Source organism: Balaenoptera borealis (genome assembly GCF_965194805.1).
Source record: "Balaenoptera borealis genome assembly, chromosome: 1".
Taxonomy (NCBI): Eukaryota; Metazoa; Chordata; class Mammalia; order Artiodactyla; family Balaenopteridae; genus Balaenoptera; species Balaenoptera borealis.
This window is the reverse complement of record NC_138860.1, coordinates 52,903,883-52,917,638: the sequence shown is the minus strand read 5'-3', so window position 1 is coordinate 52,917,638 and position 13,756 is coordinate 52,903,883. Positions and strand designations below refer to the sequence as shown.

General features: G+C 44.8%; 1 long non-coding RNA gene across 7 annotated transcripts in view; it reads right to left on the bottom strand.

Annotated features, from left to right (window-relative positions):
- LOC309635588 overlaps positions 1 to 13,756 on the bottom strand; it is a 104,376-nt gene that overhangs the window by 75,440 nt on the left and 15,180 nt on the right. For 2 of the 7 annotated variants that reach the window (XR_014248914.1, XR_014248916.1), the window contains exon 2: positions 5,153 to 5,276. The exons of 3 other annotated variants lie outside the window; for them this stretch is intronic. This is a non-coding gene — a long non-coding RNA (uncharacterized lncRNA). Of the gene's footprint in view, positions 1 to 912; positions 956 to 5,152; positions 5,277 to 11,859; positions 12,026 to 13,756 lie in introns of those variants that run through there. 2 more of the 7 variants (XR_014248919.1, XR_014248920.1) reach the window with 2 other exon arrangements.

Sequence of the window (13,756 nt, the reverse complement as noted above, 5' to 3'; positions counted from 1 at the left end):
ATGCTCCATTGCCCTTCTCATCACAATGCTCCATGAACACTGATATCACAATGCTCCATGACCCCTTTCATCACAACGCTCAATGCTCCCTGTCATCACAATGCTCAATGACCACATTCATCACAAAGCTCCATGAACCGTTTCATCACAATGCTGAAAGGCACCTGCCATCAAAATGCGCCATGGCTCTTGTCATAACAATGCTCCATGCCCAATATCATCACAATGCTCCATGACCACATTCATCACAATGCTCCATGACACGTTTCATCACAATGCTAAATGGCACTTTTCATCACAATGCTCCATGGCGCATCTCATCACAATGCTCCATGCTCCCTGTCATCACAGTGCTGCAGGACCCCTATGATCACATTGCTCCATGATCCCTTTCCTCACAATAATCCATGACCTCTTTCACTACAATACTCCAGTACGCCTTTCATCACAAAGTTCCATGCCCCCTGTCATCACAATGCCCCATGACCCCTGTCATCACAATGCTCCATGGCCTTGTCATCACAATGCTCCATATCCTCTTTCACCACAATGCTCCATAATCAGTGTCATCACAATGCCCCATGACCCCTTTCATCACAATTCTTCATGGATCTTGTCATCAAAATGATCCATGACACTTTTCATCACAATGCTCCATGGCCCGTCTCATCACCAATGCACCATGGTTGCTATCATCACTATGATCCATTACGACTTTCATCACAATGCGTTAGTACCCCTTTAATCACAATGCTCGATGGCCACTCTCATCACAATGATCCATGACCCTTTCATCAAAATGCTCCATGACCACTGTTACCACAATGCTCAAAGAACCCTGTCTTCACATGCTCCATGACCCTTGTCATCACAGTGCTGCATGACCCCTTTCATCACAATGCTCCATGACACCTGTCATCAAAGTGCTCCATGGCCCTTGTCATCACTATGCTCCTTGACCATATTCATCACAAAGCTCCATGACCCGTTTCATCACAATGCTAAAAGGCACTTGTCATCAAAATGTTCCATAGTGCTTGTCACCACAATGCTCCATACCCAATGTCATCACAATGTTCCATGACATTCATCACAATGCTCCATGACACGTTTCATCAAAATGCTAAATGGCCCTTATCATCACAATGCTCCATTCCCCTTGACATCACAATTCCCCATGGCCCTTCTCATCACAATGCTCCACGCTCCCTGTCATCACAATGCCCCATAACCCCTTTTATCACAAGGCTCCATTACCCCATTCATCAAAATGCTCCCTGACCATTTGCATCACAATGCTCCCTTACCCCTGTCATCACAGTGCTCCATGACCCCTTGCATCACAACGCTCCATGACCAATTTCATCACAACGCTCCATGACTCCTATCATCACAATGCTCTATGGCCCCTGTCATCACAATGCTCCATGACCCTTGTCATCACAATGCTCCATGACTCTTTCCATCACAATGCTCCATGATGCCTGTCACCACAATGCTTCATGATAATTTTCATCACAATGCTCAATGACCCCTGACATCACAAGGCTTCATGGCTCTTGTCATCACAATGCTCCATGTCCACTATCATCACAATGCTTCATGACCATATTTATCGCAATGTTTCATGACACGTTTCATCACAATGCTAAAAGGCCCTTGTCATCACAATGCTCCATGGCGCTTGTCATCACAATGCTCCATGACAACTTTCATCACAATGCTCCATGACCCTGTCATCACAATGCTCCATGGTCTTTGTCATCACAATGCTCCATGATCCCTGATATCACAATGCTCCTTGACCCCTTTCATCACAATGCTCCATGCTCCCTGTCATCACAATGCTCCATTATCCATTTCATCACAATAATCCATGACCACTTTCATCACAATGCTCCAGTAGGCCTTTCATCACAATGCTCCATGGCACCTGTCATCGCAAAGCTCCATGACACCTGTGATCACAATGCTCCATGGCGCTTCTCATCACAATGCTCCATGTCCACTATCATCACAATGCTTCATGACCACATTCATCACAATGCTCCATGATCCATTTAATCACAATGCTAAAAGGCTTTTGCCATCACAACTCTCCATGGCGCTTCGCATCACAATGCTTCATGACAACTGTCATCACAATGCTCCAAGAACACTGTTATCAAAATGCTCCATGACCCTTTTCATCACAGTGCTCCATGACCCCTGTCATCACAGTGCTCCACGACACCCTTCATCATAATGCTCCATGACACCTGTCATCACATTACTCCACGACCCCTTTCATCACAATGCACCATGCCCTCGGTCATCACAATGATCCATGACCACATTCATCACAAAGATCCATGAATCGTTTCCTCACAATGCTAAAAGGCACGTGTCATCAAAATGCTCCATGGCTCCTCTCATCACAATGCACCATGCCCAATGTCATCAAAATGCTCCATGACCACATTCATCACAATGCTCCATGACACGTTTCATCACAATGCTAAATGGCCCTTGTCATCACAATGCTCCATGGCGCTTCTCATCACAATGCTGCATGCCCCCTGAAATCACAGTGCCCCATAACCCATTTTATCACAAGGCTCCATTACCCTTTTCATCACAATGCTCCCTGACCACTTTCATCACAATGCTCCATGACCCGTAACATCACAATGCTCCATGATCCCTTTCATCACAATATTCCATTACACCTTTCATTACAATACTCCTGTAAGCCTTTCATCACAATGCTCCATGCCCAATATCATCACAATGCCCCGTGAACCCTGTCATCACAATGCTCCAAGGCTCTTGTCATCACAATGCTCCATGCCTACTGTCATCACAATGCTTCATTATCACTTTCATCACAATGATCCATGAACTCTTTCATCACAATGATCCATGACCCCTTTCATCACAATGCTCCTTGGCCCGTGGCATCACAATGCTCCATGACCCTTTTCTTCACAATGATCTATGGCCCTTGTCATCACAATGCTTCATGACAATTTTCACCACAATGGTTGATGAACCCTGTCATCACAATGCTCGAGTACATCTTTCATCACTATGCTCCATGAGCCCTGTCATCGCAAGGCTCCATGACCCCTGTCATCCCAATGCTCCATGTTACTTGTCATCACAATGCTCTATGTCCACTATCATCACAATGTTTCCTGACCACATTCACACAATGCTCCGTGACCCATTTCATCTCAATGCTAAAAGACCCTTGTCATCACAAGGCTCCATGGCACTTGGGATCACAATGCTCCATGACCACTCTCATCACAATGCTCCATGACCCCTGTCATCACCATGCTCCATGGCCTTTGTCATCACAATGCTCCATGAGGCCTGATATCACATTGCTCCTTGACCCCTTTGATCACAATGCTCCATGCTCCCTGTCATCACAATGCTCCATTATCCATTTCATCACAATAATCCATGACCACATTCATCACAAGTCTCCAGTAGGCCTTTCATCACAATACTCCATGACCCTGTCATGACAATGCCCCATGACCTCTGTAATCACAATGCTCCATGTCCACTGTCATCACAATGCTCAATAACCCCTGTCATCACAATGCTCAAAGACCATTTTCATCACAATGCTCCATGATGACTTTCATCACAATGCTCTAGTACCCCTTTCATCAGAATGCTCCATGCCCTCTATCACCATAATGCTCCCAAACCGCTATCATCACAATGACCTGTGAACCCTTTCATCACAATTCTCCATGGATCTTTTCATCACAATGCTCCATGACATCTGTCATCCAATGCTCCATTATCCCTTCCATCACAATGCTCCATGACCACTTTCATCACAATGTTCCATGATCGCTATCATCACAATGCGAAAGTACCCCTTTCATCACAATGCTCCAAGTCCACTCTCATCACAATGCTCCATAACACTTTCATCACAATGCTCCATGACACTTGTCATCACAAAGGTTCATGGCCCTTGTCATCACACTGATCCATGCCCACAGTTATCACAATGCTCCATGACATAATTTATTACAATGCTCAATGAAACCTGCCATCACAATGCCCCATGACCCTTATCATCACAATTCTCCATGACCCCTGTCATCAAAATGCTCCATGACAAATTTCATCACAATGCTCCATGATCCATTTCATCAAAATGCTCAATGACCCCTGTCATCACAATGCTCGTGTACACATTTCATCACAATGGTCCATGGCTCCTGTCATCACAAGGCTCCATGACCGCTGTCATCACAATGCTTCATGCCCCCTGTCATAACAATTCTTCATGACAACTTTCATCACAATCTTCAATGAACCCTGTCATCACACTGCTCGAGTACCACTTTCATCACAATTCTCCATGGCCCCTGCCATCACAATGGTCCATGATCCTTGTCAGCACAATGCTTCATGACCCCTGACATCACAATGATCTATGACCCCTTTCATCACAATGCTCCATGCTCCCTGTCATCACAATTCTCCAGGACCACATTCGTCACAATGCTCCATGCCCCCGATCATCACAATGATTCATGACAATTTTCATCACAATGCTCCATGGGCCTTGTCATCACAATACTCCATTATCCCTTTCATCACAATGCTCCATGACCACTTTCATCACAATGCTCCATGATCACTATCATCACAATGATGCATGACACATTTCATCACAATGCTCTATGGCCACTCTCATCAAAATGCTCCATGACACTGTCATCACAATGCTCCATGCTCCCTGTCATCACAATGCTCCATTATCCATTTCATCACAATAATCCATGACCATATTCATCGCAATGCTCCAGTAGGCCTTTCATCATAATACTCCATGCCCTCTGTGATGACTATGCCCCATGACCTCTGGCATCACAATGCTCCATGTCCACTGTCATCACAATGCTCCATAACCCCTGTCATCACAATGCTTCATGACAATTTTCATCACAATTCTCCATTATTCCTTTCATCACCACGCTCCATGACCACTTTCATCACAATGCTACATGATCGCTATCATCAAAATGATTCATGAAATCTTTCATCACAATGTGCTACTACATCTTTCATCACAATGCTCGATGACCCGTCTCATCACAATGCTCCATGATCCGAACATTACAATGCTCAATGACACTTGTCATCACAAAGCTCCATGGCCTTTGTCATCACAATGATCCATACCCACTGTTATCACAATGCTCCATGACACATTTCATCACAATGCTCCATGACCCTTGTCATCACAATTCTCCATGACACTTGTCATCACAATGCTCCATGACCACTTTCATCACAATGCTTCATGATCCATTTCATCAACATGATCCATGACCGCTTTCATCACAATGCTTCATGATCACTATCATCACAAAGATCCATGACACCTTCCATCACAATTCTCCGTGAAAGATTTCATCATAATGCTCCATGACCACTTTCATCACAATGCTCCATGATCGCTATCATCACAATGATGCATGACACATTTCATCACAATGTTCCATGGCCTCTCTCATCACAAAGCTCCATGACACTTTCATCACAATGCTCCATGCTCCCTGTCATCACAATGCTCCATTATCCATTTCATCACAATAATCCATGACCACATTCATCACAATGCTCCAGTAGGACTTTCATCATAATACTCCATGCCCCCTGTGATGACTATGCCCCATGACCTCTGGCATCACAATGCTCCATGTCCACTGTCATCACAATGCTCCATAACCCCTGTCATCACAATGCACCATGACAATTTTCATCACAATGCTCCATTATTCCTTTCATCACCACGCTCCATGACCACTTTCATCACAATGCTACATGATCGCTATCATCACAATGATCCATGAAATCTTTTATCACAATGTGCTACTATGTCTTTCATCACAATCCTCGATGGCCCGTCTCATCACAATGCTCCATGATCCGATCATTACAATGCTCAATGACAAATGTCATCACAATGCTACATGACCACTTTCATCACAATGCTTCATGATCCATTTCATCAAAATGCTCCATGACAGCTTTCATCACAATGCCCCATGATCTCTATCATCACAATGATCCATGACACCTTCCATCACAATTCTCCGTGAAACATTTCATCACAATGCTCCATGACTGCTTTCATCACAATGCTCCATGATCGCTATCATCACAATGATCCATGACACCTTCCATCACAATTCTCCATGAAACATTTCATCACAATGCTCCATGATCGCTTTCATCACAATGCTCCATGATCCCTATCATCAGAATGATCCACGACCCCGTTCATCACAATGCTCCAGTATGCCTTTCATCACAATGCTCCATGATCGCTGTCATCAAAATGCTCGATGAACCCTTTTATTACAATGCTCCATTAACGTTTTCATGAAAGAGCTCCCTGACCACTTTCATCACAATGCTCCAAGACCCCTTTTATCACAATAATCCATGACCCATTTCATCACAATACTAAAGGACGCCATTCATCACAATGCTCCATGTCCCCTGTCATCACAATGCTCCATGACCCCGCTCATCACAATGCCCCATGACCAGTGCAATCACAATGCTCCATGGCCCTTGTCATCACAATGCTCCATGCCCCCTGTCATCACAATACTTCATGACAATTTTCATAACAATGGTCCATGACATTTGTCATCACAACTCACCATGGCCCTTGTCATCACAATGCTCCATGACCCCTGTCATCACAATGCTCCATGACCCCTCTCATCACAATGCGCCATGGCACTTGTCATCACAATGCTCCATGACCCCTCTCATCACAATGCTCCATACCCCCTGTCATCACATTGCTCCATGCCCCGACATCACAATGCTTCATGACAATTTTCATCACAATGCTCGATGACATCTGTCATCAAAATGCTCCATGATCCTTGTCATCACAATGTTCCATGACCACATTCATCACAATGCCCCATGACCCATTTGATCAAAATGCTACATGGCCTTTGTCATCACAATGCTCCATGGCCCTATTCATCACAATGCCCTATGACACCTGTCATCACAATGCTCCATGGCCGTTGATATCCCAATGCTACATAATCCCTTTCACCACAATAATCCATGACCCCTTTCATCACAATGTTCCATAATCGCTATAAACACAATGCTCCATGAACCCAGACATCAAAATGCTCCATAATCCCTTTCATCACAATGCACCACGACCCTTGTCTTCAAAGTGCTCCACGATTGCTATCAAGACAATTATCCATGACCCCTTTCATCACAACGCTCCAGTACCCCTTCCACAACAATGCTCCATGGCACTTGTCATCACAATGGTCCATGAACCCTGTCATCACAATGCTCTATGACCCTTTTCATCACAGTGCTCCATGTCCCCTCTCATCACAATGCTCCATGACCCGTTTCATCACAATGTTAATGGCACTTGTCATCACAATGCTCCATGGGGTTTTCATCACAGTGCTCCATGCCCTCTGTCATCACAATGCTCCCTGACCACTTTCATCACAATGCTCCATGACCCCTGTCATCACAATGCTCCATGAAACCTATCATCACTAAGCTCCAAGACACTTGTCATCACAATGCTCCCTGACCACTTTCATCACAATAGTCCATGACTATTATCATCACAATTCTCTATGGCACTTGTCATCACAATGCTCCATGACTCCTTTCCTCAAAATACTCCAAGACCCTTATCATCACAATTCGCCTTGACCCCTGTCATCACAATTCTCCATGACCCTTTTCATCACAATGCTCCATGACAAATTCCATCACAATGCTCCATGATCGCAATCACCACAATGATCCTTGACCACTTTCATCACAATGCTCCATGATCCTTGTCATCACAATGCTCCATGACACTTGTCATCACAATGCTCCATGACCCTTGTTATCACACTGCTCAATGCCCACTGGCATCACAAAGCTCCATGACCCGTTTCATCACAATGCTGAATGGCACTTGTCATCAAAAGGCTCCATACTCCCTGTCATCACAATGCTCCATGACGATTTTCATCACAATGCTCCATCATCGCTATCATCATAATGATCCATGACACTTTTCATCACAATGCTCCAGTACCCCTTCCATCACAATGCTCCAAGGCCCTTGTCATCACAATGCTCCATGACACTTCTCATCAAAATGCTCCATGACCCTTCTCATCACAATGCTCCATGCCCTCTGTCATAACAATGCTCCATGACCACATTCATCACAATGCTCACTGAATCATTTCATCACAATGCTAAATGGCCCTTGTCATAACAATGCTCCATGGCATTTGTCATCACAGTGCCCCATGACTCCTTTTATCACAATGCTCCATTACCCTATTCATCACAATGTGCCCTGACAACTTTCATCACAATGCTCCATGACCACTCTCATCACAATGCTCCATGAACCCTGTCATCACAATGCTCCATGGCCCTTGTCATCACAATGCTCCATGACACCTGTCATCACAATGCTCCATGACCACTTTCATCACAATGCTCCATGATCACTATCATCACAATAATCCATGACCCCTTTCATCACAATGCTCCAGTACCCCTTTCATCACAATGCTCCAGTACCCCTTTCATCACAATGCTCCAGTACCCCTTTCATCACAATGCTCCATGGCCCCTGTTATCACAATGCACCATGACCCCTGTCATCAATGCTCCATGCCCCTTGTCATCACAATGGTCCATGTCGCTTGTCATCACAATGCTCTATGCCCACTGTCATCACAATGTTCCAAGCCACCTCTCATCACAATGCCCCATGACCCCTTTCATCACAATGCTACATGACAATATTGATCACAATGATCCATGACGCCTTTCATCAAAATGTTCCATGGCCCATGTCATCACAATGCTCCATGCCCACTGTCACCACAATGCTCTGTAACCCCTGACATCACAATGCGCCATGACCGCTGTCATCACAATGCTCCATGGCCTCTTTCATCACAATGCGCCATGACCACTTTCATCACAATGCTCCATGATCGCTATAATCACAATGACCCATGACCCCTTTCATCACAATAGTCCATGACTACTTTCATCACAATGCTCCATGATCCTTTTCAGCACACTGATCCAAGACGCCTTTCATCACAATGATCCAGTAACCCTTACATCACAATGCCAGATGACCCCTCTCATCCCAATACTCCATGGCTCTTGACATCACAATGCCAAATGACCGCTGTAATCACAATGCTCCATGGCCCTTGTCATCACAATTCTCCATGCCGCTTGTCATCACAATGCTCCATGCCCCCTGTCACCAGAATACCCCATGACCCCTTTCATCACAGTGCTCCATGGCCCTTCTCATCACAATGCTCCATGACATCTGTCATCAGAATGCTCCATGACCCCTTTCATCACAATGCTCCATGACTACTTTCATTACAGTACTCCATTATCGCTATCATCACAATGATCCAGGACCCGTTTCATCACAATGCTAAATGGCCCTTGTCCTGACAATGCTCCATGGCGTTTGTCATCACAATGCTCCATAACCCCTGACATCACAATGTCCCAGGACCCCTGTCATCACAATGCCCCATGACCCCTGTCATCACAATGCTCCATAAACCCTGTCATCACAATGCTCCATGCCCCTTCTCATCACAATGCTCCATGACCATTTTCATCACAATGCACCATGCCCCATGTATTCACAATGCTCCATGATCCTTTTCATCATAATTATGCATTACTCCTTTCATCACAATGCTCCAGCACGCCTTTCATCAAAATGCTCCATGACCCTTGTCATCACAATGCTCCATGACCACCTTCATCACAATGCTCCATGACCCGTTTCATCACAATGTTAATGGCACTTGTCATCACAATGCTCCATGGGGTTTTCATCAGAGTGCTCCATGCCCTCTGTCATCACAATGCTCCCTGACCACTTTCATCACAATGCTCCATGACCCCTGTCATCACAATGCTCCATGAAACCTATTATCAATAAGCTCCAAGACACTTGTCATCACAATGCTCCCTGACCACTTTCATCACAATAGTCCATGACTCTTATCATCACAATGCTCTATGACCCTTGTCATCACAATGCTCCATGACTCCTTTCATCAAAATACTCCAAGACCCTTGTCATCACAATTCTCCTTGACCCCTGTCATCACAATTCTCCATGACCCTTTTCATCACAATGTTCCTGACAAATTCCATCACAATGCTCCATGATCGCAATCACCACAATGATCCTTGACCACTTTCATCACAATGCTCCATGATCCTTGTCATAACAATGCCCCATGGCATTTGTCATCACAATGCTCCATGCCTCCTGTCATCACAGTGCCCCATGACTCCTTTTATCACAATGCTCCATTACCCTATTCATCACAATGCGCCCTGACAACTTTCATCACAATGCTCCATGACCACTCTCATCACAATGCTCCATGAACCCTGTCATCACAATGCTCCAAGACCCTTGTCATCACAATGCTCCTTGACACCTGTCATCACAATGCTCCATGACCACTTCCATCACAGTGCTCCATGATCACTATCATCACAATAATCCATGACCCCTTTCATCACAATGCTCCATGGCCCCTGTTATCACAATGCACCATGACCCCTGTCATCAATGCTCCATGCCCCTTCTCATCACAATGGTCCATGGCGCGTGTCATCACAATGCTCTATGCCCACTGTCATCACAATGCTCCAAGCCACCTGTGATCACAATGCCCCATGACCCCTTTCATCACAATGCTACATGACAATATTGATCACAATGATCCATGACGCCTTTCATCAAAATGTTCCATGGCCCATGTCATCACAATGCTCCATGCCCACTGTCACCACAATGCTCTGTAATCCCTGACATCACAATTCTCCATGATTCTTGTCATCAGAATGCTCTATGCCGTGGCATTACAACGTTACATGACTTTGTCATCAGAATACTCCATGGCTTTTGTCATCACAATGCTCCATGACACTTGTCATCACAATGCTCCATGCCCTCTGTAATCACAATACACCATGACCACTTTCATTACAAAACTCAAGTATGCGTTTCATCAGAATGCTCCATGCCCCTGTCATCACAGTGCCCCATGCCCCCTGTCATCACAATGCTCCATGAGCCCTGTCATCACAATGCTCCATGCCCCCTGTCATGACAATGCTTCATGACAACATTCATCACAATCCTCAATGAACCCTGTCATCACACTGCTCGAGTACCCCTTTCATCACAATTCTTCATGGACCCTGTCATCACAATGCTCCATAGCCCTTGTCATCACAATGCTTCTTGACCACTGAAATCAAAATTCTCCATGACCCGTTTCATCACAATGCTTCATGCTCCTTGTCACCACAATTCTCCAGGACCACATTCAGCACAAAGCTCCATGACCCATTTCATCACAATGCTAAAAGGCCCTTTTCATCAAAATGCCCCATGGCGCTTTTCATCACAATGCTCCATGACCACATTCATAACAATGCTCAATGACACGTTTCATCACAATGCTAAAAGGCCCTTGTCATCACAATGTTCCATGCTGCTTCTCATCACAATGTTCCACGCCCCCTTTTATCACAATGTCCCATAACACATTTTATCACAATGCTCCATTACCCCTTTCATCACAATGCTCCCTGACCATTTTCATCATATTGCTCCATGATACTAGCATCACAATGCTCAATGATCTCTTTCATCACAATAATCCATGACCCCTTTCATTACAATATTCCAGTAAGCATTTAATCACAATGATCCATGCCCCCTGTCATCACAATGCCTAATGACACATGTCACCACAATGCTCCAAGGCCCTTGTCATCACAATGCTCCATGCGCCCTGTCATAACAATGCTTCATTACCACTTTCATAACAATGATCCAAGACCCCTTTCATCACAATGCTCCTTGGCCCATGTCATCACAATGCTGCATGAGTCCTTTCATCACAATGCTCCATGACCCACGTCATCACAATGCTCCAAGCCACCTGTCATCACAATGCTTCATGACAACTTTCATCATAATGCTCAATGACCCCTGTCATCACAATGATCGTGTATACGTTTCAACACAATGGTCCATGGCTCCAGTCTTCGGAAGGTTCCATGACACCTGTCATCAAAATGCTCCATGGCGCTTGTCATCACAATGCTCCTTGTCCACTATCATCACAATGCTTCATGACAACATTCATCACAATGCTGTATGACCCATTTCATCACAATGCTAAAAGGCCCTTGTCATAACAATGCTCCATGGCGCTTGTCATCACAATGCTCCATGACCACTTTCATCACAACGCTCCATGACCCCTGTCATCAAAATGTTCCATTATCCATTTCATCACAATATTCCATGACCACCTTCATTACAATGCTCCAGTAGGCCTTTCATCACAATACTCCATGCCTGCTGTCATGACAATTCCCCATTACGCCTATTATCACAATGCTCCATGTCCACTCTCATCACCATGCTCCTTAACCCATGTCATCACAATGCTCCATGACCATTGTCATCACAATGCTCCAGTACCCATTTCATCAGAATTCTTCATGACCTCTGTCACCACAATGATCCATAACCGCTTTCATCACAATGCCCCATGACCTCTTTCATCACAATTCTCCATGGAATTTATCATCACAATGCTCCATGCCCGTGTCATCACAATGCTCCATGACACTTGTCATCACAATGCTCCATGACGCATTAAACACAATGCTCCATGACCGCTTTCATCATAATGCTCCATGATCGATATCATCACAATGATCCAAGACCCCTTTCATCACAATGCACCTTGGCCCGTGTCATCAAAATGCTCCATGCCCCTTGTCATCACAATAGTCCATGGCGCTTGTCATCACAATGCTCCATGCCCACTCTCATCACAGTGCTCCAAGACAACATTCATCACAAAGCTCTATGACGCGGTTCATCACAATGTTCAATGGCGCTTGTCATCACAATGCTCCATGGCCCTCGTCATCACAATTCTCCATGACCCATGACAACACAATGCTCCATGACGACATTCATAACAAATCTCCATGACCCATTTCATCACAATGCTAAAAAGCATTTGTCATCAAAATGTTCCATGGCGGTTTTCATCACAATGCTCCATGCCCAATGTCATCACAAGGCTCCATGACCACATTCATCACAATGCTCCATGGCCCCTCTCATCACAATGCTCCATGCCCCGTTTCATTACAATGCTTCATGACTACTTTCATCACAATGCTCCATATCCCCTATCATCAAAATAATACATTACCATTTCCATCAAAATGATCCATGACCCCTTTCATCACAATAATACATTACCACTTTTATCAAAATGATCCATGACCCCTTCATCACAATGCACCTTGGCCTGTGTCATCACAATGCTCCATTTCCCTTGTCGTCACAATGCTCTATGGCACTTGGCATCACAACGCTCCCTAATTCTTTTCATCACAATGCTCCATGACCCCTCTCATTACAATACTCTGTGCTGGATCTTCTCCAGGCTCCATGCCCATGTCATCACAATCCTACATGACCCTTTTCATCACAATGTTAAATGACCCTTGTCATCACAATGCTCCATGACCAATGTCATCACACGGTTCCATGGCCCTTCCCATGACAATGCTCCATGACCTCTGTCATCACAATGCTCCATGCTGTGGT